The sequence below is a fragment of the Stomoxys calcitrans genome, chromosome 4, assembly GCF_963082655.1.
Source record: "Stomoxys calcitrans chromosome 4, idStoCalc2.1, whole genome shotgun sequence".
In the NCBI taxonomy this organism is placed as follows: Eukaryota; Metazoa; Arthropoda; class Insecta; order Diptera; family Muscidae; genus Stomoxys; species Stomoxys calcitrans.
The window spans coordinates 73619845-73644164 of NC_081555.1; the positions used below are offsets into that span (position 1 = coordinate 73619845).

A 24320-nucleotide genomic window follows, 5' to 3' on the forward strand; every position below is an offset into this window, starting at 1 on the left:
AGGAAAGCAGAGCTAGTGTTGTTTACGAGAAAAAGGAGATAATGGGAGTTCAGGAGTCCTGTTCTCTTCACAAAGCTCTATACAGTCTCCCGACACCCGAGTCATTCTGCAAAGAAATCCCATCGGCCCTCTGTTCGGTGGGATTTCTTCGGTCTCTATGCTGGCTTTTTAGTTTCTGTTCATATTTTTCGAATGGTCGTCGTTTCTCTCTTTTCGTTTAATTCACCCGGAAGTGATGGAATATTTCGGGCGCCCCATCAGGAGGCCGACTATCTGGCGCCCCATCAGACCTCTTTTTTCACAACGTGCCTGGGGCTTGCATATACTCCTAAAGCTTGAAAGGAGACAAGGGTGGTATTTATAGCAAAGCCGGGTAAGGCAAAGCCAAAGGCATACAGACCTATAAGACTTACGTCATTTCTACTCAAAGCCATGGAACGTATTCTGGATACTATGATAAGGAATAGGACATCCAGCGAACTGCTCAATATACAAACGGCATGCCTATGTCAAGGCAGGAGCGGTAAAGACTGCCCTGTACGAGGTCGTACATAAAATAGAAAAATGCTTCGGTGCCGAGTAGTACACATTGGCGGTATGCAGTGACATCAAGGGGCGTTTAACAATTTGCGGACCGGCACACTGATCCAATCCTTAGACCAGTACCGGTTGGACCCGGTCCTTAGAGACTGGATAAACCAGGAACAGCGAAACGGTCGGAAGGACGGCGAAAATCCTATGTGAAAATTGGGATCGTGGAAAGACGAGGCTACTTCTGAAAGGAAGTAAGAAGGAGATCAGTATAATCATGATATCGAATCATGACGGGACACATATTACTACGGTCTCACTTATACAAATTCGATGCGGCAAGTGATGGAATGTGTAGGGCATGTGGGGAAGATGATGAGTCGTTGGGGCATTTCCTATATCATTGGCCGGCTTTAGTGGCTAACAGAGTCCTACAATTAGGTGGGGACACATTACCAGACATGAAACAACTTAGATTCGTGGTATGGGAAACAAGTAAGGATTTTGAAAGAAGCATGGGGTTCCTGGCTTAGATTTTCTTTTTCGAGTTAACTTTTTAGTATTTAGAGCTCACAACAAGCCGATTACTGGCTTAGGTGTATGTACATAGTAGGATGGGGCGGATTAATATGCGCACCCTCTTTTCATCCTAACCTGGCGTATATTAAGTAGCAAAGTTGATAGCGCGCTCGGATTAGCAGTTCGGGGGTCGTGAGTTCGATTCCCCCCATATTACTGGTACACCGCTAGTGTGGTATTGCTATGGGCTAAAATAGTCTTAGTGAATCTGTTTGGAATATAGACTACCACTCAAACCGTAACTAACGTTATTTAAATTATGGGCATTTCATGATTTGAGACAGGCAAACATTGATGCGACGCACAATGGGGTAGGATAAAAAAAAAAACTAGTAAAAATTTAGGGCGAATGCGAAGGCCAACCATATATCACCGGGCTTTCTAATATATAAATTTTGCCCAAATTTTTATTTCCTATCTCACACTCTTGGAAAAAAGTTTGCTGAAAATAGCAAACACTGTCTGCTGACTATTTGTTGTTAATTTTGCTGCAAGTGTAGCAGTAGATCTGCTATTACAGCAGTAGTACTGCAATTTCAGAGTAGCAGGCTTACTGCTGAAAAGTTGGTTGTTTGCTGAAAATGACTGCTGTTTAATTATGAATGTTAGAAGAAAAATAAAACCCATATGTAAATGTGTGTCTGACTGGATGTTTATAATCACCACTGAATGTATAATTCCCATACTCGTTTTTCTTTAAATTTAGATACAAAAGCCATGCCAGTCATTTGCACATTAGTGTAGCAATAACAAAAAATGCGAGATAGCTCAGCTACATTTCGAAATGTGTACCAATGGATGGATCAGGAAGCAGTAATATTCCACAAATAAAAGTCAAAAAATTGCAAAAAAAACATTTAAAAAATTCCAAAGTAATCAAAACAAGCAACAGGCAATCGTAAAAAGCAGCATTAAATTTTTTGGCAGACTTGTGTACTCAAAACATCATATTTTGTTAGTTGAAATAGTAGTTAGAAATTTTTGCTGAAACAGCAGTAATGTCTGCCTTCCCATTTTCAACATACAAAAACTGCTGTTTAAGCAAACATTTTTGCTGTTTTGAATAACAAATTTGGTTGATTGCACTGTGCGACAAGAAGCTTTCGTGTTAAGGCATATAGCGTGCTTTAGGAAACTTTTACTCTTTTGAAAGTAAGTGTGCTTAAGGCAGACATACAACTGATGAAAATCGCTATTTCGACTAACATTGGGAAGAATATACATGCATTTATACTTTATAGGGCAAGTTACTAGTGAAATGACGATAGTAGTCATCTTATGGCGGATGGTATAAAAGAGACATTTTTGACACTTTAAACAAAACTTAAGGGGAAATAGCTAATTGATAAAGAGAAGTATACCTCAGTTTCTTGCTAGTGTGTTTGAAAATATATTTGCATGTAGTAGTAGTTTTTATAAAACGCATACCTTCCATTTTCTTTCTTTTCATGGTCAAAAATTGAACTGTTACTTGCAACACTACTGTGGCTGTGATAAAATGCAAAAAAACCGCCAAACGGCACAGAAAGGATAAGCCGATAGACCAACATGGCTTAGCTGAATTAGAAAGAATCACTGAGCCAAATTGTAAATTGATCACAACCTCAATAGTGGGCAAGTTACACTACATTTTTATATACCTAAAATCCTTAAATTGTTCCTTTGGAAAGTACTACATCCATCTTTGGACGTAGTGTCGGCACGAGTTACCGCTAACCGCTTGGTACAATTATCTGTATTTAACTTATTGGAATCAAAAGAAAAATATAGGGGATATGCGTATCGCTATTTGCAATAAAAAAATTCTCCATACTAGCGTGGGACAGTCTAACGTACCAACCGTAATATTTACCAATGATTCCACAAAAACAAATTCTGTATCATTTCCCAAAATCCCGAATATTTCATAAAATGTTGATACTCAACAACTATTCATTCTTTAGTGTCTTTTTAACGTCCCACTAAAGCACTGTCTTTGTCTTATACCCATCATGCTTTTGTCCTTAACATACAATAATCTCATAAATTGGCATTTGTGATTAGAAAAAGTGTCACCAACAAGCACATTATTAATGGAATGTGGGATGAAGAGAAAATTTTAACTACACTCACAAACATATGTATAGGACGGCAGCACTTGTGACACTTGTTGTCTTCATTTTGGTTTTTTTTTTTGTTTTTTGTTTGTTTCGCGTTTTTCATCTAACATGGACGTTTGTTAATCAAGATTAAAATAAAAATGTCCAATGTTTAATTTCACCAGGCTTACACCGGGAAATACCCGTTTAATCGATCATTTTCATCTCATTTCGGAATATGTAAAACTTTTCTCAAAAAAAACTTTCACTTCACTTTTCCTGTTGGTCGACCACGATTGACGACGTACAAGGCCGCCGCTAGAAACTGTTGCCAATTTATTCGCGGATGAGGAATGCATGAGGCTACACACTGGCCTACTCATAAAAATTACAAGTTCAATATAGGGACCTGAGTCAGAGAACGGGAGCGGTGGGGACTGGTCTTAATGCTTATTTAGAGTTTTATCCGCAAGCATGCGCTTTAAGCATTGCCTGTTAAGCGCCTAGTGGAGAGTCATCTAAGCGGCCAACTACATTGTTTGGGTGATCTAACACAAAGATTGTTGTAAATTAACAAATTTTAAGATATTAAAACTAGACATGGTGTAATTAATTTAGACTTTTTATGAGAAATTTTGTGCCAGCATTTTTCTTGGCTGTTTTTGCTACTTTAAACAACCAGAAGACTATGAAGAAGAAAAAAAAGCATCCTATGGCCATCATCAGCAATACCAGCCATTGCCAATAGAAAGCAACAAATCTCACAATTTCTCTGGAAAAATTGTATCGTCTCTGTGGAGGAATAAATTAACAGAAAAAATCGAAATCAAAGAAATGTGGTGTGGAATTGCTGTTGCACTACCGCAAAAAAGTGTTAAAAATGGCCTGGCTCACACCAGGTGGTGTGACAAGCGCGAGTGGGTACCCGCATCACAGTTTACATTTGGTCATAATTAATGGTTGACCATCGTTTGTATTTTTGCGATTTCCTTCTGTTAAAGCGAGATAAAGAGTGATTAATTACATCAAACATATTTGGCCATTAATGTGGGGTTTATTTGGCATCGAAGCGGATTTGTAGGAAACTATTCCATCGCCGTCAACATCACCCCCACCACCCTATGAATAGCAGGCAGGCATGTAAGCAAAGAGGAAGTTAAGACAAATTTTATGGTATTATACACATAGGCTCAATCGATAAAAATAAAAATTTTATATTTCTCTAATTAAATGTAAATTTAAATTTTCTATCCAATTTATTCTTTAGTTTTTGAAAATAAATAAATTTGCAATGTCGATCTAATTATATCTATGCCTCTACTTCGTACGCCACCTACTCAACAAATGCCACACTGACCTAAAAAATGTGCGCGATTGATTCGCATCTTACCTCCTTTCGCCAAAGCTAAAGTACACTCATAGAAAAAAGTCTGCTGATACAAGCTGATGAGTGTTGGTAGTTAATTTTACTGCTATTACAGCGCCGTAGAGGCCACCGTAGCGCTGAGATTAGCATGTCCGCCTATGACGCTGAACGTCAGGGTTATCCCCTCTTAATGCTGGCGCTATTTGTGAGGTACTATGCCATGTAAAACCTTCTCCTCAAAAGAGGTGTCTCACCTCAATAATAGCACAAAACAAGTAAAAGCGTGTTAAGCTCGGCTGTGTCGATCACCACAGACAGCATTTATCAGGACAGTTCATGCATGACAGTTCCACTTTGTAGGCAGAAACATAAAAAGGATAATGGGAGGTCATAACAAAAAATTTCCCATGGATTTTTTATATGCTTGCATAAGAGTTGCGTCTTCAAGAGGATCAAAAATATTTGCGAGATTTGTTTACATACTCAACGAAATTTGGTATTTAAAATAGTAAAAATGTTTGCTAAAACAACAGTTTTTGTCTGCTGATAATGGGAAAGCAGATATGACTGCTGTTTCAGCTAATAAAGAGCTGCTGTTTAAGCAAACATTTCTGTCTGCTATTTCATCTAAAAAAATCCGCTGTTTTACAGCTAAACGGCAAAAATTACTGCAGCGATTGTACATAATTTACACAGCTTTGAAGGCGAATTACTTTAATTGGACGTTTCAGAAAATGTATTCCTCTTGCCGAGCGTAAAATAGCAGTTCAAGCGCCTTGACCTTTTGCCCATCTTCTCCAATCTCTGACAACCAGTTTCGAAATTCCGCTCTCCTCTTAGCCATTCCATCTATTATGATCACCTTCAAAAGCCTTCTTTGTTGGAGCTTCTTCATCCATTCTGACAACATGACCTAGCCAACGCAGCAGTTGTATATTTGGGTGAGTTTAACTATGCTGTCGTCATCATACAACTCGTGGTTTATACGATGCCTATATTCTCCATTAGGCCATTGGAGGCCACCGTAGCGCAAAGGTTAGCATGTCCGCCTATGACGCTGAACGCCTGGGTTCGAATCCTGGCGAGGCCATCAGAAAAAAATTTCAGCGGTGAATTTCCCCTCCTAATGCTGGCAAAATTTGTGAGGTTCTACGCCATGCGAAACTTCTTTCCAAAGATGTGTCACACTACGGCACGCCGTTCAGACTCGGCTATAAAAGGAAGGCCTCTTATCATTATATATTTTACGAAGGATTTTTCTCTCAAATCCTTTTCCTCAGTTACTTTCGCAAGTAGTAGTATCAGTGTCTTGCATAATGTAATTTTCGTCTGTCAAGAGGTGGATTTGCTCCTCATCTGCTTGCTTAATGCAAAGTAGCATCTGGTAGGCAGTACTATCCTTGGTTTTATTTCAAAACTGGTGTCACTTGTTTTGGTTATGGCGGTGCCGAGGTATATGAAGTTGCTGACTATCTCAAATTTTTAGTTCCCAACTTTCTCCATTTTTTTATCTGCTCGGGTTTACAGTGTTTTGTTTGAGTGGATATCATTCACTTTGTCTTATCTCCATTTTCAGCCAAACCCACTTTTGTGGATTCCCTTTTAATACTTTTAAAAGCTGTTATTGCTTTTTCCGGTGACCGACCCATAATATCGATGTAGTCGTCATAGGCGAGTAGCTTATGTTTTCTTGTGAGTATTGTGTCATACCTATTCATACCTACTTCTCGTATAATCTTCTCCAGCAGGATATTAAAAAGATCACACGGTAGGCTGCTGCAGAAAAGGAGAAACCTCTTATGGTATTGAACGGTTGGGAGAGGTTCTTTCCGAATTTACCTGAGGAGAGTGTATCAGCAAGCGTCATCCTTCAAAGTCCTATAATTTTTGCAGAAATCGAAACTTAGACATGGCTTGAAATACCTTTGAAAGTATAGGGCTGTCGAAGGCGGCCATGTAGTCAACGAAAAGATCGTAGGTGTTGATAGTTCCTCCTTGGGCCTTTTCCAGGATTTGGCGTAGTGTAAATGTCTGGTCTGCGCTAGATTTACCTACTATAAAGTCACAGTGGTAGGGCCGAATTATTTCGTTAACTTTATACAGTACGCTCGATTGTATCGTGTTTGTATACGAGACACAGTATGCTGAGGTTCCAATCATCAGGTATGCGTTGTTCTAGCTAGATTGCGCAGACGAGCTGATGCATACGCCTTATCAGAGTGTCGCCTACGGTCTTAAAGGGGCTGCGGCCTTATTGTTTTTCGGTCGGGTTCCTGCTATGATGTTGGAAACGAGTGCTGCTAACTACCACGTTCTTTGCCGCGGCGTAATCTATTAGCCAAAATCAATTATCGGAAGCTTCTTCGTGAAGGCTAAATTTTCCAACTGTTGAGCCAAAGATAATTTCCTTTTCTATATTCGTGGGCGGGACAGCGGTCACATTCTCTTTCTACTCACTCGTCGAAAATATCCTTGGTCTCTTCGTCCTTATCTTTCAACGGGGCATGGGCGCAAATATTTATTTCATTTTCATCAGGGCATTTATGCGGATTGTGGCAGGCCTTTCATCCTCCGACTAACCAAAAAATCTACAGCCAAATTCATGTCTCGTTTCATAGCAGCTATAATATAGGGTGTCACCTCTTGCTGTTGTGGAGCTCTTCCAGAACCATCGCACTTCCTATATGGCAGTAATGTCTGCCCTGTATTTTTCCAATACATCCGCCAGTGCGTATACTGCATCCTCCCTATAAAAAGTGAGGACATTCCAGGTGCAGATACCCAAATCGTGGTCATTAAATTATTTGCGAAGTTCGTCAACATAGAGAGGATCCGTTTTTAATATTTCCTTTTTTTTAAGTCTAAGCCGACGCCCCAATCCATCTTTTTATCGTTCTACAGCTGAACTCGTGGCATATTTTAGCTTACTACCTTTAATGTATGTTAAAGTTAGCTACCCTGGTGACACCGCGGAGAGGTTTTTGCCCACATTTGAGATGAAAGAAGACCAAGAAAAGCCTGGATTTTGTCATTCAGAACCGTTGATTTGCACGCCCAAGTCTTTCATTTATTTTTGCTTATTCTGTTTTAATTTATTCCCCTTAACAATCCCGTCATAAATGCAGCAGCAGACATTTTCAACAAACAACAGCTTTTTTGGCGGGCAGCTTGCTGGTTTGAAATTGCAAACGTTTTGCTATTACAGCACAACTATTGCTGCGATAGCAGGAAAATTAACTGCTTCAAATCAGCATGCAGTGTCTGCTATTTTAAACTGACTTTTTACTTTCAGTGTATGGGAGTTATATCAGGTTTTGGACCGATTAGAACCATACTTGATTCATCTGTTGGAGGTTATATGAAACGTTATCGTGTAAAATGCCAGGCAAATAGGATGCGAGTTGCCGCCTCTAGAGCAGGAACTATATTTGAGAGATCGGTTTAGATGGAAGCTATATCAGGTTTTGGACCGATTAAGACCATACTTGGCATATTTGTTGGAGGTAACAAAAGTCTTCTATCAAACTTTCAGCTAAAACGGATAATAATTGCGTTCTTTAAAGGTTCAAAATATATGTTATGTAGAGATCGGTTTGTATTGGAGCCACATCTAATCGTGGACCTATCTGTCCCATTAACAATTTGAACCGACCTAAATTAGGGAGAATTACTTATGCAAAAGTTCAGACGCCTAGCTTTACTCCTTCGAAAGTAAACATGCTTTGGACAAACCGACAGACAAACGGTCCGGCATGACAAGATCGACTTAAATCGTCATCACGATCAAAAAAATACATTTTTTGGGGTTTTAGACGAATTTAGAACTACAGTTTTGTATGTTGAAATGTCAGTCGGAAATGTTTGCTAAAATAGCAACTTTTTTTTGCTGAAACAACATTCATGTTAGCTTTTCTGACAAGAACGTGTTTTAGAAAACTTTTTGGAACGTGTTTCAGCATACTTTTTCTGAACAAAAAATTTCGTAGATTGTAGCCTTATCAGCTGCTTCAATCGATTCTTACAAAAAATGCAAAATATTCTTATTTTGTACATACTTTTTTCTAAATGTAGTTCAAATAGGGAATTTCACTGAAACATGTACTAATAGAGGATTTGGACAAATATTAGGTTTGCTAGAAAATTTGGCTGCATTTTAATTTTTACATGGTCAGAATATTATTTCACTAACATCTATGGTTAGAACTTTACACACATGGAAACTATTGTGAAAATTTAATTATTATAAAAATTCCTTTAAACTTCGATTTAACACTGATTTAAATTGCTTCCAAAAATATGTTTTAAATTTTATTGGGTATACTAAAGTTAAAAAATACTTCTGTTTTACAAAACTTAAATTTTTTTTCCTAAAATTTTTTTTAATTTTTAATTACGACAAAGGTAGATTTTCCAATTGCAACGAAATGTATATGTTGGTGGTAGTAAAGTGTTCACTACACACGAGGTCTGACAAAAAAGTAACCGTCATTTTAAATTTTTTCAAAAAGTATTTATTCTCTCATCTATAACTATCTTGTCCCCTTCATAGTAATACCTTCAGATATCTTTTTCAATCTTTCCAATCCTCGAAACACTTCTGAAACACGCTTTTTGGTTACACAAAACTTAACACAGTTCTTTGATCTAGTTTTTCGAATAGTAAAAAATCGAAGAGTACACCAAAACGTGACTAACTTTTTATCCGTCAAAAATAAACAACTTACATAACAGACACATGTACCATCATAACGGAAAACAAGTGAAAGCGTGCTAAGTTCGGCCGGGCCGAATCTTATATACCCTCCATTTGTCATTCATTTCCCAGGAAATGAAGTTATCGCCCGATTTGGACTCTAATTGAATAATATTGGGTTGCCCAAAAAGTAATTGCGGGTTTTTCATATAGTCGGCGTTGACAAACCTCGTTCAAAATTTCAGTTAAATCGGATAGGAATTGCGCCCTCTAGAGGCTGAAGAAGTCTAGACCCCAGATCGGTTTATATGACAACTATATCAGGTTATGCAACGATTTGAACCACAGTTAACAGAGTTGTTGGAAATCATAACAAACACTTCATGCCAAATCGGATAAGAATTGCGACCTCTAGGGGCTCAAGAACTCAAGAACCCAGATCGGTTTATATGGCAGCTATATTAGGTTAAGGACCACTTAAAATCATATTTGGCACAGTTGTTGGAAGTAAAAACAAAACACTTCTTGCAAAATTTCAGCCAAATTGGATAAGAATTGCGCTCACTAGTGGCTCAAGAAGTCAAGATCGGTTTATATGGCAGCTATTTCAGGTTATGGACCGATTTTAACCATACTCAGCATAGTTATTGAAAGTTATAACAAAATACCTTCAGCCAAATCGGATAGAAATTGCGCCTTCCAGAGTCTGAAGAAATCAAGACCCAAGATCGGTTTATATGACAGCTATATCATATATGGACCGATTTTAACCACACTTAACACAATTGTTGGAAGTATTAACAAAACATTTCTTGCTAATTTGGATAAGAATTGCGCCCTCTAGTGACTCAAGAAGTCAAGATCCAAGATCGGTTTATATGGTAGCTATATCAAAACATGGACCCATATGACCCATTTACAATCCCAACCAACCTACACTAATAAGAAGTATTTGTGCAAAGTTTTAAGCGTCTAGCTTTATTCCTTCGAAAGTTAGCGTGCTTTGAACAGACAGACGGACGGACATGGGTTCTCAGACGCATATTTCGAGATGTTACAAACAGAATGACGAAATCAGTATACCCCCATCCTATGGTGGAGGGTATAATAAATGCGAAAATCGAGCATACGTAACCCACTATATTTGAAAATAACGGTTATTTTTTATCAGACCTCGTATAACGCCAGTGGCTTCCTCCAAAACCGGGGAGTAGTCTAAACAAAACCAATGTTGCCATTACCAAGCTTGATGTTTTTAGTACGAATATTGCTTCGCCTTCTTTTTTTTTTCTCTTAGGCTTTTACGTTTTGCTTTATATCTGAGCATTAAACAAAAGGAGCGGCAGTAATTATAGGGTACAGTTTTTATTTTGTTATAGCAAATAAAAAAAAAACAAGGCAAAACAAACAAGTCCATAAAAAAGTTGCAACATTGTTTTACAAAAATTACTTTTTTTTTAATAAAACTAATAAATAAATGTTTTTGTTTTTTTATTCCCTCTAGATATATGAGCAAGCCAGCCAGCCAGCCAACTAACAACTACTATTCAGCCAATGGAAGTCTAATTTTGGATTAAACTTGAACTTTATTTGGTGAAATTTCACACATTGTCTTGAGAAAGTCATTGCTAGAATTTCACCCAATTCAATGTACGGATAGATTGCTTCAATCGCCTACAGGAACGGCTTTTCCAGACAATTTTAGTAAGTTCTGTTTTGGATATTTGGTTTTTTCTTGTACTAATTTCTAGTCATGAACTTGTTATAATGTTACATGAAATATGCCTTATATGACATTTTAGGAAGGTATTAGGTTAGGTTGAAAAGAGTTATCTGTTAGCCGCGAATAAGATACCGGCACTTAGGTGGGGACACAATTCCAGACATGAACCAACATAGGGGCGGGGCATGGAAAACAATTAAGGACATTGCAAAAAGCGCGGAATTCCTAACTTAAAATGTTCTTTTCGAGGTTACTTTATATTGGGTTGCCCAAAAAGTAATTGCGGATTTTTTAAAAGAAAGTAAATGCATTTTTAATAAAACTTAGAATGAACTTTAATCAAATATACTTTTTACACTTTTTTTCTAAAGCAAGCTAAAAGTAGCAGCTGATAACTGACAGAAGAAAGAATGCAATTACAGAGTCGCAAGCTGTGAAAAAATTTGTAAACGCCGACTATATGAAAAATCCGCAATTACTTTTTGGGCAACCCAATAGTTTTGAGAGCGCACAACAAGCCGATTACTTGCATAGGTGTATGTCCATAGTGGCATGGATGTTAGTCGTGAAATTGAAACCACAAAACCATCCTACTGAATGTGTATTCACCCACTGCCATACGACGATATACTAATGAGATCATTCCTTCCCAAAAAGAAGATGCATACTAGAAGATGCACTGCCACATTATGTCGGCTTAAAGTAGAATGACTTGCAAGTCCAGCTGGCTGCGCCGGGTATAAGTCTTCATCGGAGGTATTTGACTAACTGATGCTTAAATTATGTTTTCTTTGCGGATAGAGTGATAGCTTACTGAAACGGCGACAGGTCTAATCTCCGTCGCACTGTGGGATACAATCAAAAAACCTACTAAAAATATGCCGTTTGAGAATAAGTAGAGATATCTCTTTAAAATTTTAAATAATTAGAGCTGGGACCAACGAAATCATACGTAAAATTTCACGGCCGTGGTTGGTCCTGGACGCTTCTTGGCAGGCTCTTAAAGTTGTCACCTCGGTATTTCGAAAATTTGTTCAAGCTGCCTAATCTTCAATTGTGGTCCGATTTTCAAATTAATTTTTTTTGCTGGATAGCGCTCAAAAATCCTTACAAAAGAGTTCACTTGAGGTTTACAATATCTATCCTGGTTTCGGTGTTTTTATAAATATATATATATATATTTTTGGAATGTTGGCCGTTATAGGCTTTGTATGTATTTTTAAAATTAGGAAGGCATTTATGATTTGGATTGGTGGCAAAATTTACAACTATGCCGTTATGAGTGTCCAAACCCGAAATCCAAATCCAAAAATTAAACAGTTTGGAAGTCAAAAAATTAAGTTCGGCCGGGCCTTATCTTATATACCCTCCACCATGGATCGCATTTGTCGAGGTCTTTGCGTGGTATCTCTTTTTAGGCAAACAAGGAATAATGAATAAGAGCTCTTATGCTATTGGAGCTATATCAAGTAATAGTTCGATTCGGACCATAAATGAATTGAAATTTATATGGGAGCTGTGTCATAAGAGAAACCGTTGTACACAATTTCTGCCAAATCGGATGATACCCAGATCGGTTTTTATGGCAGCTATATCAGTTTATGTTCCGATTTGCGCCATACTTTGTTACTGAAAGTCGTAACAAAACATCTCATGCAAAATTGCAACCAAATCGGATGAGAATTGCGTGCTCTATTGGCTTAAGAAGTCAAGATCCAAGATCGGTTCATATGACAGCTATACCAGATTTTGAACCGATTTGAATCATACTTAACACAGTTGACGGAAGTGATACCAAAACACGACGTGCAAAATTTCAGTAAAATCGGACTAGAATTGTGCCCTCTAGAGGCACAAGAAACCAAGACCCAAGATCGGTTGATATGGCAGCTATATCAAAACATGGACCGATTTGAACCATACTTAGTGCAGTTGTTGGAAGTTACACCAAAACACCACGTTCAGTCAAATTGGACGAGAGTTGCGCCCTCTAGAGGCTCAAGATGTCAAGACCCAAGATCGGTTCATATGGCAGCTATAGCAAAACATGGACCGATTTGGCCCATTTACAATCCCAACCGAAGTATTTGTGCAAAATTTCAAGCGGCTAGCTTTTCTCCTTCGAAAGTTAGCGTGCTTTCGACAGACAGGCGGATGGACAGATGGACGAACGGACGGACGGACATGGCTAGATCGACTTAAAATAAGATGACGATCAAGAATATATATACTTTATGGGGTCTCAGACGCATATTTCGAGGTGTTACAATCAGAATGACGAAATTAGTATACCCCCATCCTATGGTGGAGGGTATAAAAATTGATATTTTGCACTTTTTGGACAAAAAAGTATTTTTTTTTTTTGTTTAGTAACATTTTAAAAAAAAGTGCCTAAATACAGGGTACACCAGAGAGATGCTTCGATTGGGCGCATCTGGAGGGGAAGTTCCCAAGTTTGTTCTCTTTCCGGTCCGTTGTCATCGTGCTCTGGCCTAAGGAGCAGCGGGTTTTGGCCGTCGAAAGCTTCTTTTCTAACGGACGCCCATTTGTTACTCCTACTCACACTTTTGTTCCTGAAGTGTGAAAGTATCGCTTAACCCAAAAAAGGACAACGGAAAATATCGAAAGAGTGAGTTCGGCCGGTACGAATCTTATATACCCTCCACAATGGATCTAATTGTTATGATCTTTGCCCGGTATCTCTTTATAGACAAACAAGGGATAAAGGATAATATTCAAGATCAAGATCCGAGATCGGCTTATTTGGTAGCTTTATCAGATTATGAACCGATTTGAACCATACCTTGAACAGTTGTTGGTCATAATAGAACGCTACGTTCAAAATTTAACTTGTTTGGATATTCCTAGTTGTTTATATTTAGCGTACAGTAGTTTTTTATTTATTCAATTATTTAGAGTAGGTTAGGTTAGGTTTAAGTGTCAGTCTGCCATCAGACTTACTTAGACGTTTTCGTCAATTGTGATACCACAAGAACAGAAGAAGGAAGATGCCTTCTTGTTCATACCGTTGAACCATCCAGATCGCTTTAAAAAGCCAATAACTTGCCAATGTTCACATCCCCTAAATCAGACAGGTTCTCAAAGAAATGACAATGAGAAATGCAATTTTAAATATAAGACTGGCTGCTAGGGACTTCGCCTATTGTATAGTGGTTTTCAAATCAGATTATTTCGATGGAACTTCAAGCCCCGACCTTGAAGTTTCAATCGATTCACGCGATTTAATCAGACAGGCCGAACTGAAAATTCTTAACTGACGGTTTGCAAATGATAATGCAATAATTTTCCAGGTCATTTTCGTAATCTGCAGTTGACAATAATTGAAAAAATGATCATTTCAATAACCACAACTTATTCTTCTTTTCTGTTTTTGCAAAATAATTATGCGGTACATTTGTGCCCGATATTCCGCCAAAGTTCAATGGCATGTATTTAAGAAAAGCCAGAAGAGGGGAAATAGCTCCACTTGAAAAATCTGTAGCAACTAAATTGAATCATTAACACTTATTGTTGCGCAGCCGCAATACAATTTGCGGGCACACCATGACAAGTTGTAACATAACCCTGAGAGTTTAAAGAGAGAGAAAAAAATAAACATATTTATGTATATTGCAATAATGTACAATGAACTCATAGTATACGTTAATTTAGTTTCTTTATCATGCATTGTCTACTCTATTTTCCTCTATTGTTATAAACAAAATGCTAATTATATAATCACATCGCAATGAACTTCAACAACAAAAATCTATGTTAGCACAAAATTGCACTGAAACTACAGAAAAACTGATGAAGAAAACGGAGAAAAAATTAGAGGGCGGAAGAAAACTGGCGTTTAATGAATAGCTAATGGCGAGCGGAATACAATTTGCTTCCTCATTGTAAGTAAATACATAATTACACAGATGGTTAGATGGTTACTCGTAGTTGGATTGCGACTGCATCCATTCCTTCATGTGCCCATCACTACATTCATCTCAGACCTCAAAACCGCAGCAAGAATAATTTTCTAAAAATTTAGGTAGCAATACAAGATAGGAGAATAACAGCAAAAGACAAAACCCCAGTTTCGCCATCCCATTATGCTAGACAAAGTGCTAAATTTTAGTTTAACATGCAATGTGGGAAAAGCAAAAAGTCAGCTATCTGACTTTGGCATTCGATTGACTACAATTATGGTGGAGAACGGTTATAGATTCGAAGGTCTACAATATACACGCAAAAAAAAACTAATAAGGCCGAGGGGTATGGAGACAAACTTACAACTATTGAAAATCAGTCTGACCTATCAATAAAGCCTAGCCAGACGTGTATCTGTAATAATTTAGGGAGTCTGAATTTAATATTTCAAATGCAATGCCTCAATTAGTAGACCCTTCTTCCCTGAATACAAATTGCAAATGCAAGTTTGTACATTCCATTAAGGAACAGGTGCAAACATCTCACAATGAGTGCTGTCCGATTCAAGTTTTTAGTTCAATGACAAGGGGTCTCATTTTCATAGCCGATTCCAAAAAGCGTGCCGCAATGCGACACCTTTGTGGGATGAAGTTTTTACATGGCAAAGTACCTCACGAATATAGTCAGTTCCCAGAATATTCATATTGGAACTTTTATAATAATTGAAATCGAACTTGGATTTAATGAATATAACTATTAAAAAACACCAATACAAGTACGAATAAGTTTTGTATACATGTTTCCCATGCAATTTTCTCTTTGTGTATTATTCGCATAGTAAGCAACTGCTTGAACAATAACTCTATACTAAACAAAATTGAACTTTAATTGTATTACTTGTAATTATCACCTTGACTTCCATATTTTGCCTGCAAAGCTTAAGCAAAAAAATAATATAGAAAAACACGATTTTGAAGGTACACTTGAACAGCTTGAACACCAAGAAGTGAACATATGACTAAAGGTAATTGAAGGATGATGATTTTATGTTATGAGCTGCACAAAAAAAAATTATTCTAATAGAATCAAACCTCTTCAAGGCATCTTCTTTTTGTAAATTAATATAAAGGTTTGTGCCCAAATATTTAGTTATGCGATATTTTACCTAAGCGAATTAAATTACATTCAATAATCTCAAAAAAGGAGAGGTTCTTTTCACAAAGTTTCACCTAAGCGGGATTTTTCACTAAAGTGTATTACAGTTATACGGCTTCGACTGTACTTAAACATATAGTCCTCTGTTCGTTATGTCAGGTCAGTTAATGTTCTATCTAAGGAAGTAAAATATGAGGGATTTGGACAGCGTCCATTCTGCTGATGTCCTTATAAGCAAGACTCTAGTCAAAATAGTATTCATGTAGCTTTACCAATATTGCCAAATCGAAAAATCTTGGAAATAATTCTGGAACTCGAAACTTAACATAGTCAAAGTTGAGAAATTTTCCAATAAGTATGCAAAATTTGAGGACCTAGGTGGGTCTAAATGCTGATCCATGTGGCTTGAAAATTGATCAGCACGAGATTGTTAAACAGTCATTTATGGGCCGATAGAGTTCGTAAAACCCTACAAAAATATGCGGAAATGTTAAGTATATCTCCTACGGTTTATGAGCTATTGGACTTACAACAATTTTTTTTGTTTTTTTTGAAAATTGTAGTCAAGGGTTTGTCGGTATTTCTGTAATTGTGGGACTATTTGTGAACCGATTGAAAAGGCTACAAAAAAGAAAGGTCACAAAAAGTTAAAAAATGTGCAAATTGTCAGTTCCCACTAGAAGTTATTCGCTTCAAAATCTAAAATTGCTAAAAAAAACATTTTGCATTTTTTTTTGAAAAATATGTAACATCATTATTTCCTTTATAACTTTTTATACCCACCACCGAAGGATGGGGATATATTCATTTTGTCATTCCGTTTGCAACACATGGAAATATCCATTTCCGACCCTATAAAGTATATATTGGGTTGGCCAAAAAGTAATTGCGGATTTTTCATATAGTCGGCGTTGACAAATTTTTCCACAGCTTGTGACTCTGTAATTGCATTCTTTCTTCTGTCAGTTATCAGCTGTTACTTTTAGCTTGCTTTAGAAAAAAAGTGTAAAAAAAGTATATTTGATTAAAGTTCATTCTAAGTTTTATTAAAAATGCATTTACTTTCTTTTAAAAAATCCGCAATTACTTTTTGGGCAACCCAATATATTCTTGATCAGCGCATAAATCTAAGACGATCTAGACATGCCCATCTGTCTGTTGAAATCACGCTACAGTCTTTAAAAATAGAGATATTGAGCTAAAATATTGCACAGATTCTTTTTTTGTCCATAAGCAGGTTAAGTTCGTAGATGAGCTATATCGGACTATATCTTGATATAGCCCCCATATAGACCGATCCGCCGATTTAGGGTCTTAGGCCCATAAAAGCCACATTTATTATCCGATTTTGCTGAAATTTGGGACAGTAAGTTATGTTAGGATGTTCGACATTCTTTGTCAATTTCGCTCAGATCAGTCCAGATTTAGATTTAGCTGCCATATAGACCCATCTCTTGATTTAAGGTTTTGGGCCCATAAAAGGCGCATTTATTGTCCGATAAAGCCGAAATTTGAGACAGTGACATCCTCTTGAACATCCTTCTTTAATTTTGCCCAGATCGGTACCGGCCGAACTTAACGCCTTTTAACTTGTTTTTCCTCCAGTAGGTATTATTTTCTGTCCCATTTTTCCTCCAGTAGGTATTATTTTCTGTCTTATATTTTAAAGATAACTTAATGTAGATGCGAATAATGCTGCAAAAGTACCGATTTGGCTAACCAATATATATGTTAATGCTGTCTCTAAATATAAAATTTTTGGACAGAAAAAGTACCAATTGCCAAGTTTTTAACATTTTCAAGTAGTCTCTTACGTCTACTAACTAACTGCAAAGGGTTTCTACATCCTAGCCATAAACGTGTAAAAACAGCTAGTTTAATAAAAAGGCTCATTTTGGCGAGGTTTGTACTTTATGTTGACCATTTGGAACGCTTTATATAACTAGTATATTATGAACCGAGTCCGCTCCACTGCGCCTTATTTTACTTTATATGGAACAAAATTATCCTTTGGATATTTATTTTGGACAATTAAAGAGCTTTTTGGGAAATACCATGCTACGAAAATGGTATATGTAATGGGTTGCCCAAAAAGTAATTGCGGATTTTTTAAAAGAAAGTAAATGCATTTTTAATAAAAATTAGAATGAACTTTAATCAAATATACTTTTTTTACACTTTTTTCTAAAGCAAGCTAAAGGTAACAGCTGATAACTGACTGAAGAAAGAATGCAATTACAGAGTCACAAGGTGTGAAAAAATTTGTCAACGCCGACTATATGAAAAATCCGCAATTACTTTTTGGGCAACCCAATATATTGCTTGATTAATAGTATAACAATATAAATGCCTTTATCTTAATCCCGTATGATCTTTATTGCTCTATGAATTCGCTGGGAGGGTTTAGGATCATTTACACTTTGGTGTTAGATATACTCCATTCTTAAGAGTCTTTATTTTAGCCCGATATTGTCATGATGTGCGATTTAGGACTGTTTTCGGGGGTGAGTTGGTCCCTTAGACACTTGGCCCTGAATAAAATATCAGCATCTCATATACCATTTATTTAAACCCCATATTGCCATTGGTTGTAGAAGAGTTTATGGGATTAGGCGTCCTCAAACACTTGGCCATAAAATTTTTACTCCTTGGCATGGTCCAACATTTGGATATCAGATTCGTATTCTACTCCCACTAAATAATTGCAGTTTGTTGGGTGCTTTGGGGAAGGGGTAAACCCGCAGAAAGTTGGTCTCAAAAATGGGTATCAATTTCGTAGTTTTCTCCCCAATACTTTCCATTTGAGCCCCACATTGACGTGGTCGGTAAATATGCCCGATTTAGAGGTGTTTTAACGAGTGGGGTGGTCCCCCAAACACTTAGCCCTGAAAATATATCAGCATCGTGCTATACTCTCAAATATCATTTATTTTAAGCCCATATTGCAATTGGCCTCAAATTGGATATCAGATTTGTTTTCAAATCTCAAATACCTTTCATTTAAACCCCTTATTGCAAAAGGCAGGTTTGGGGCATGGGACCTTAATACTATCAATATCGAGATCCACTCCTACGTCCTATTTTGGGGTTGTTATGGGGGTGGCACGTCCCCTAGACAATTGGTCCCGAAGGTTGATATCAGATTCGTAGTCTACTCTCAAATACCTTTCATTTGAGCCCAATATTGCCATAGTCGGCAAACATGACCGATTTGGGGGAGTTTTGCGGGATTGGGTGGCCACTCAGTAACTTATCTTTGAAAATATATATCAGATTCGTATTCAGCTCTAAGTAGCTATTACGCCCTATATCGGCGGGCGTACCCGCCGATATAGGGCCCTCTAAGTACCTTTTACGCCCTATATCACGTTCGGGACCGCCTAGATCATGCGATTTAACTCCTTTAGACTATTTTTTGTGGGGCTATGTTAAAGCTCATGGCAATACAGACAAGACCGCTTCATTTGATGAATTGGAAAACAACATTGAAGCATTTATTCGTGATATACCGGCTAAAATGTTGGTAAGAGTATGCCAAAATTGGACTAAGCGGATGGACCATTTGAGGAACAGTCACGGTCAACATTTGCATGAAATAATCTTCAAACATTAAATAATATGAACCGTACTATAGATTCAAATTAAGATTCCATGCATTTTTCTGAATTGTATGTGTTTTTTTTTTTTTTTTTTTTTGAAAAACTTTCCTGTAGCTTTTAAAAAATCACCCTTTATATACAAGCCCAAATATGACAATGTACCTTATAGATTTGTAATCAAAGGATTTTAGCCATATTTTTGGGTACATACCGTAAAGGTGTGAATGTGTATTATGATCATTGAGCAAATTTACATCTATTCGATTTAACCAGCCATAGTCAGGAAAATGTATTCTGAAGCTAAGTTTATGGTGATGTATTAAAGGAATAATGTCTTTAGAAAGGAAGCTACAAATATATTCTAAATTAAACATGCTGCTTTAAAAACCTTGTAGAAAATCCTCAAACGACAAGTTAATAAGTTCAAAGGACCTCATTCTGTGTGTTTGGACAACAGAGATAATTCAATATTGCAGATTTCATAACAGTAAATTAAGCGTTATTTTTGAATATTTAATGCTGATCACTTCTTATATAATAATTAAAAGCGTAAGTTGCGACCCGAAGAGTACACAGGTTGCTTGCCAAATATTCGGTAATAGTGACTTATTTACACCTTTTGTATCGCAAAAACTATGGGTCGGTAAAATAAGAAGTATTTCAGCTTGAAATAAATTGTGTCGTTTTTGTTATTTTTATTTTCCTTTTTTGGCTAATGATCACTGTGTCAATGCTAATGAATTCGCAATGTTTTCATTGACTAGAAAACAAAAGCATTTGTTTTTTGGTCTTTAAGTTATAATTTAAGTGGGAGTATTCGGTCGTGTTCACAACAATCGATTGAGAAACAAATTTGCCAAATAAAAAAAAAAAAAAATAACTAATTGCTAATAGCTCCCAATAACAGTAGCATTTTCGGTATTTGTAACTCATTAACATTTTGAAAATTGCAAATCATAAGACATACTTCAATTTTCGTGTGACACTTCAACTTTTATAAGGTCACCTCTTAGGGTAGAGTCTCTTCAGATCGACCATAATCTGACTTTTATATGCTTGGTACTTTTTGATTTAATTACCTTTAAGTTGATGTATGAAGCGTGAATTAGAAACAATGTCAGTTAACGTTGAAATGAAAAATCTACATTTTGCACTGAAGGTAACACTTATGGTGTGGCAAAACAGGAAACACAGAAGGCGTGCTTATGGGGTTGAATAGAGACAAGAGTTAAAGGTCACCAAATGATGATGTCATTCAAGTGTGTCGGAAATACAGCTGCGGTTTACAGAAATCGACTAGATGATGTTTAAACACGTCCGAACGGTGTTTGAACTACTTGATGAATAATTATATCAGAGTCGTGGTTTCACAGCCGTCTGTGTCTAGTCCCTTGTCTGTTATTCAAGGGGTGCCTCAATTTTGGGTTATATTCTAATTTCTTTATATAGTGACGACCAGCGGATGATGTGCAGGTTGAATGCTGGACAAATGACCTGTCTCGGATTTGTGTGTGGGCGAATGCCAATGGTATGCGTCTGAATCCCATGAAGTCTAAGTGCATGGTTATTAAGAAAAGGCCTTTACGTTACTCCTGTGACCCTGTTGTTGTTGTTGCTTATGAAAGATTTGAAATCGTGGCCCGTGCAAAGAACTTGGGGGTGACATTCAACAGTACCTTGTCCTGGACAGACCATGTTAATGCTGCTGTTGGTCAAGGATATTCTTGGCTCCGCTCACTTTGGGACACCCAAAAATTAACTCATCTCGGAGTAAGAATACTGTTAGCGAAGTTCTATATTGTACCAAACTTACTCTACGGTTGTGAACTACGTGTATTTGCTAACTGCGATTCTCGGAGCAGTCGGAAAACCGATGCAAAACGTACTACGTATCGCATCGGTCTTCCGTATCGGTCTTCCGATACGTACTACAACACTGTAGTACGTTATGTTTATGGCCTTCGTCGCCGGGACTCCACATTCCAATACCCGAGATCTTTGTATGGTGTATCATTTCGAGATGTGTTCCTCATGAGGATTATCTTTTTACATAAGATAATCTATACACAAACATCATCTCATTTATTTGATACAATTAGATTGGCAGGTGAAACAGAGTAAAGAAATTAATACCACCCAAGCATGCTCCGATGTGCCTTCTACAATACACGTTTTTTTATTCATTTTTATTTATTTTTCATTTTAATATTATAGTACCATTATTGGGCTACATGTCAACAGAGGTATAAGGCGGACTTGTTAAATGTTTGAATGTTTCGTTCGTACCCTTTCATTTAGACCCAGATTTTCTTTAATTCGGCAACATGTCCTTTCGAGTAAGTTTGGAGGCCTTTGAGATTGTTGGCCCAAAATTTCGATGTCAAATTCTTACTCTATTCTCAAGTACCTTGAATTCGAGCCTCATATTTAAATAGTAAGGCTACATGTACGTTGATGCCTTTTGTGGTAAAACTCTCCGAAAATTGAATCCATATTCAAAGTAACGTTCGTACTCTACTTGTGAAATCCTCATTGTCATGATAAGTGGTTTAGGGAAAACGGATGACCCCCAAACATTAGACGTCATATTTTTATTTATTTTATTACCAGATCACGCTACATGCCGCTTTGGGTTGTTCAGTGGCAGGGCAACCCTCACACAAACCCCTTCTGATATTGAAACATAAAGAACATTTTTTTACCACACCACCATTCTAGACTATCTGAATATTACAAGTACATCAAAGTCTATACGAACATATGAGACCCATCACATAATGTAAGCAAAATTACTGCACTCTCTGCCACCTATTTCATTCATTAAGTGCATAGTGTAGCCACACAATTAGTTACTTTGACTCCTTTTAAAGTCTACTTCAATGGTAAAATAAGTGCGTTACCAAAGTTGTATTTAGCAGTTGCCAACATATTAAGCTTAAGCTACTGACTGACCTCCGCGCCAAAGAACACCAAGTGGGGCCATACGCAGCACACCACCTTACACTCGCACCCCAATAGTGACCTCTTTTAGCATACTCTTTCTCTCGCACATACCAGTCACCCCTCGAACTCTCACCGTTAATATTCCTCCTATGGCTTTACATTCACACAAATAACGGATGCTTAAGTAAAAAGCAACAACAATTTATTGTATTTCTGTTTCTTCTTTTATTAATAATGAATTTCTTATTTTTATGGATTTTCTTTTATGAAAATTAATTTTCACATATATTTTGCATATCTCTGGAAAAATATCTTTTGATTGATGTCAATTTCATTAAAATCCATTCAGCCATAATGGCCGTAATATGTACAACAGATACAAACAACAACAACGAAAATGCAAATGCCTCGCACGCCATAGCCGAACCTTAAAGAATTGGCTGACCAACATGCCAAGTAGATCCACACACACCTCACCTAAATGGTGATACTCTTTCTCTTGCACAATTTGTTTCTCTTATTCTCACCACTAATACTCCCATCTATGGCTTCGCATTCACACCCTATACGAATGCTTTAGATAAATAAACGAACAAACCAATTAACTGAATTCTTAAAGGTTGTATCGTAATAACAGCAGACAGACGGTCATATGGATCCACACTCGAATATCCCTAAATTTTCAAACGATCTACAATAGAATATAGGTACTTTGTAAGGTCGGAAATAAATATTTCGATATATAGCTAACGGAACGACCAAACTAATGTGCCCTAACATGTTGGTGTATACAACAACAGTAAATTGTCAACAAAAAGCTTAAATAATCTTTAACAAATTCTTAGAAAATGTATGTTGTACAACCGTTTAAAGAAAGGTAATCGCTTACCATTAGAAGAGTTCATGGCAAAATTATTAAACGACCTTGTCAAATTTTCTCCAAACGTCACTGAAAAGGTTTTTAAAGACTTTTACTCAACACAGACGCACAATCCCAGATTATAAGATGTTGTCCATGTAATGACCTCATTATCTTTGTCAGACTTTTGGAAAACATAAATTTCAGTTTGGATGGCTACATTGAGTTCTTCACAAAGAGATGTGTGTTAATCTATGCTGCCATATGCGATGCGGCTGCATGACAGTTAAATACTGGGCGGTCTTCTAAATACCAGTAAATTTACGCATTTACGAGAGTTTGAAGCATAACAACAGTCCATCCCAGAAGTAGCCAGCAGCCGCGGGAGAGAGAGAGAGCGAAACATTAGCATCTTCTACATTGACGTGCCAATGCACATTGGCATGTGCAGCTCTATCCTTAGCCAAACATTGCAGAAATTTTATAAAACTATCGAGTTATTTTATTATTTTATTTTTTATAGTTATTTTTTATTTTATTTTATTTTATTTTATATTATTTTATTTTATTTTATTTTATTTGATATTATTTTATTTTACTTTATTTTATTTCATTTTATTTTATTTTATTTTTATTATATTTTACCTTATTTTATTTCGTTTTATTTTATTTTATTTTTTTTATTTTATTTTAGTTTATTTTATTCTACTTTATTTAATTTTTACTATATTTTATTTTATTTTGTTTCATTTTATTTTATTTTATTATACTCTTCAGAATGTGAGTATACTAATTTCGTAATTCTGTTTGTAACTCCTCGAAATATTCGACTAAGACCCATAAAGTATATATATTCTTGATCGTCATGATATT

The 24320-nt window shown here is 36.7% G+C and overlaps 1 protein-coding gene across 2 annotated transcripts in view; it reads left to right on the top strand.

Moving 5' to 3' along the window:
• Positions 1-24320, top strand: part of LOC106086291 (myb-like protein P) — a 198246-nt gene that overhangs the window by 130320 nt on the left and 43606 nt on the right. For both annotated transcript variants that reach the window (XM_059366875.1, XM_059366876.1), the window contains exon 4: positions 10752-10951. The gene's annotated coding sequence lies outside the window, so the exon portion shown is untranslated. The remainder of the gene's footprint in view (positions 1-10751; positions 10952-24320) is intronic.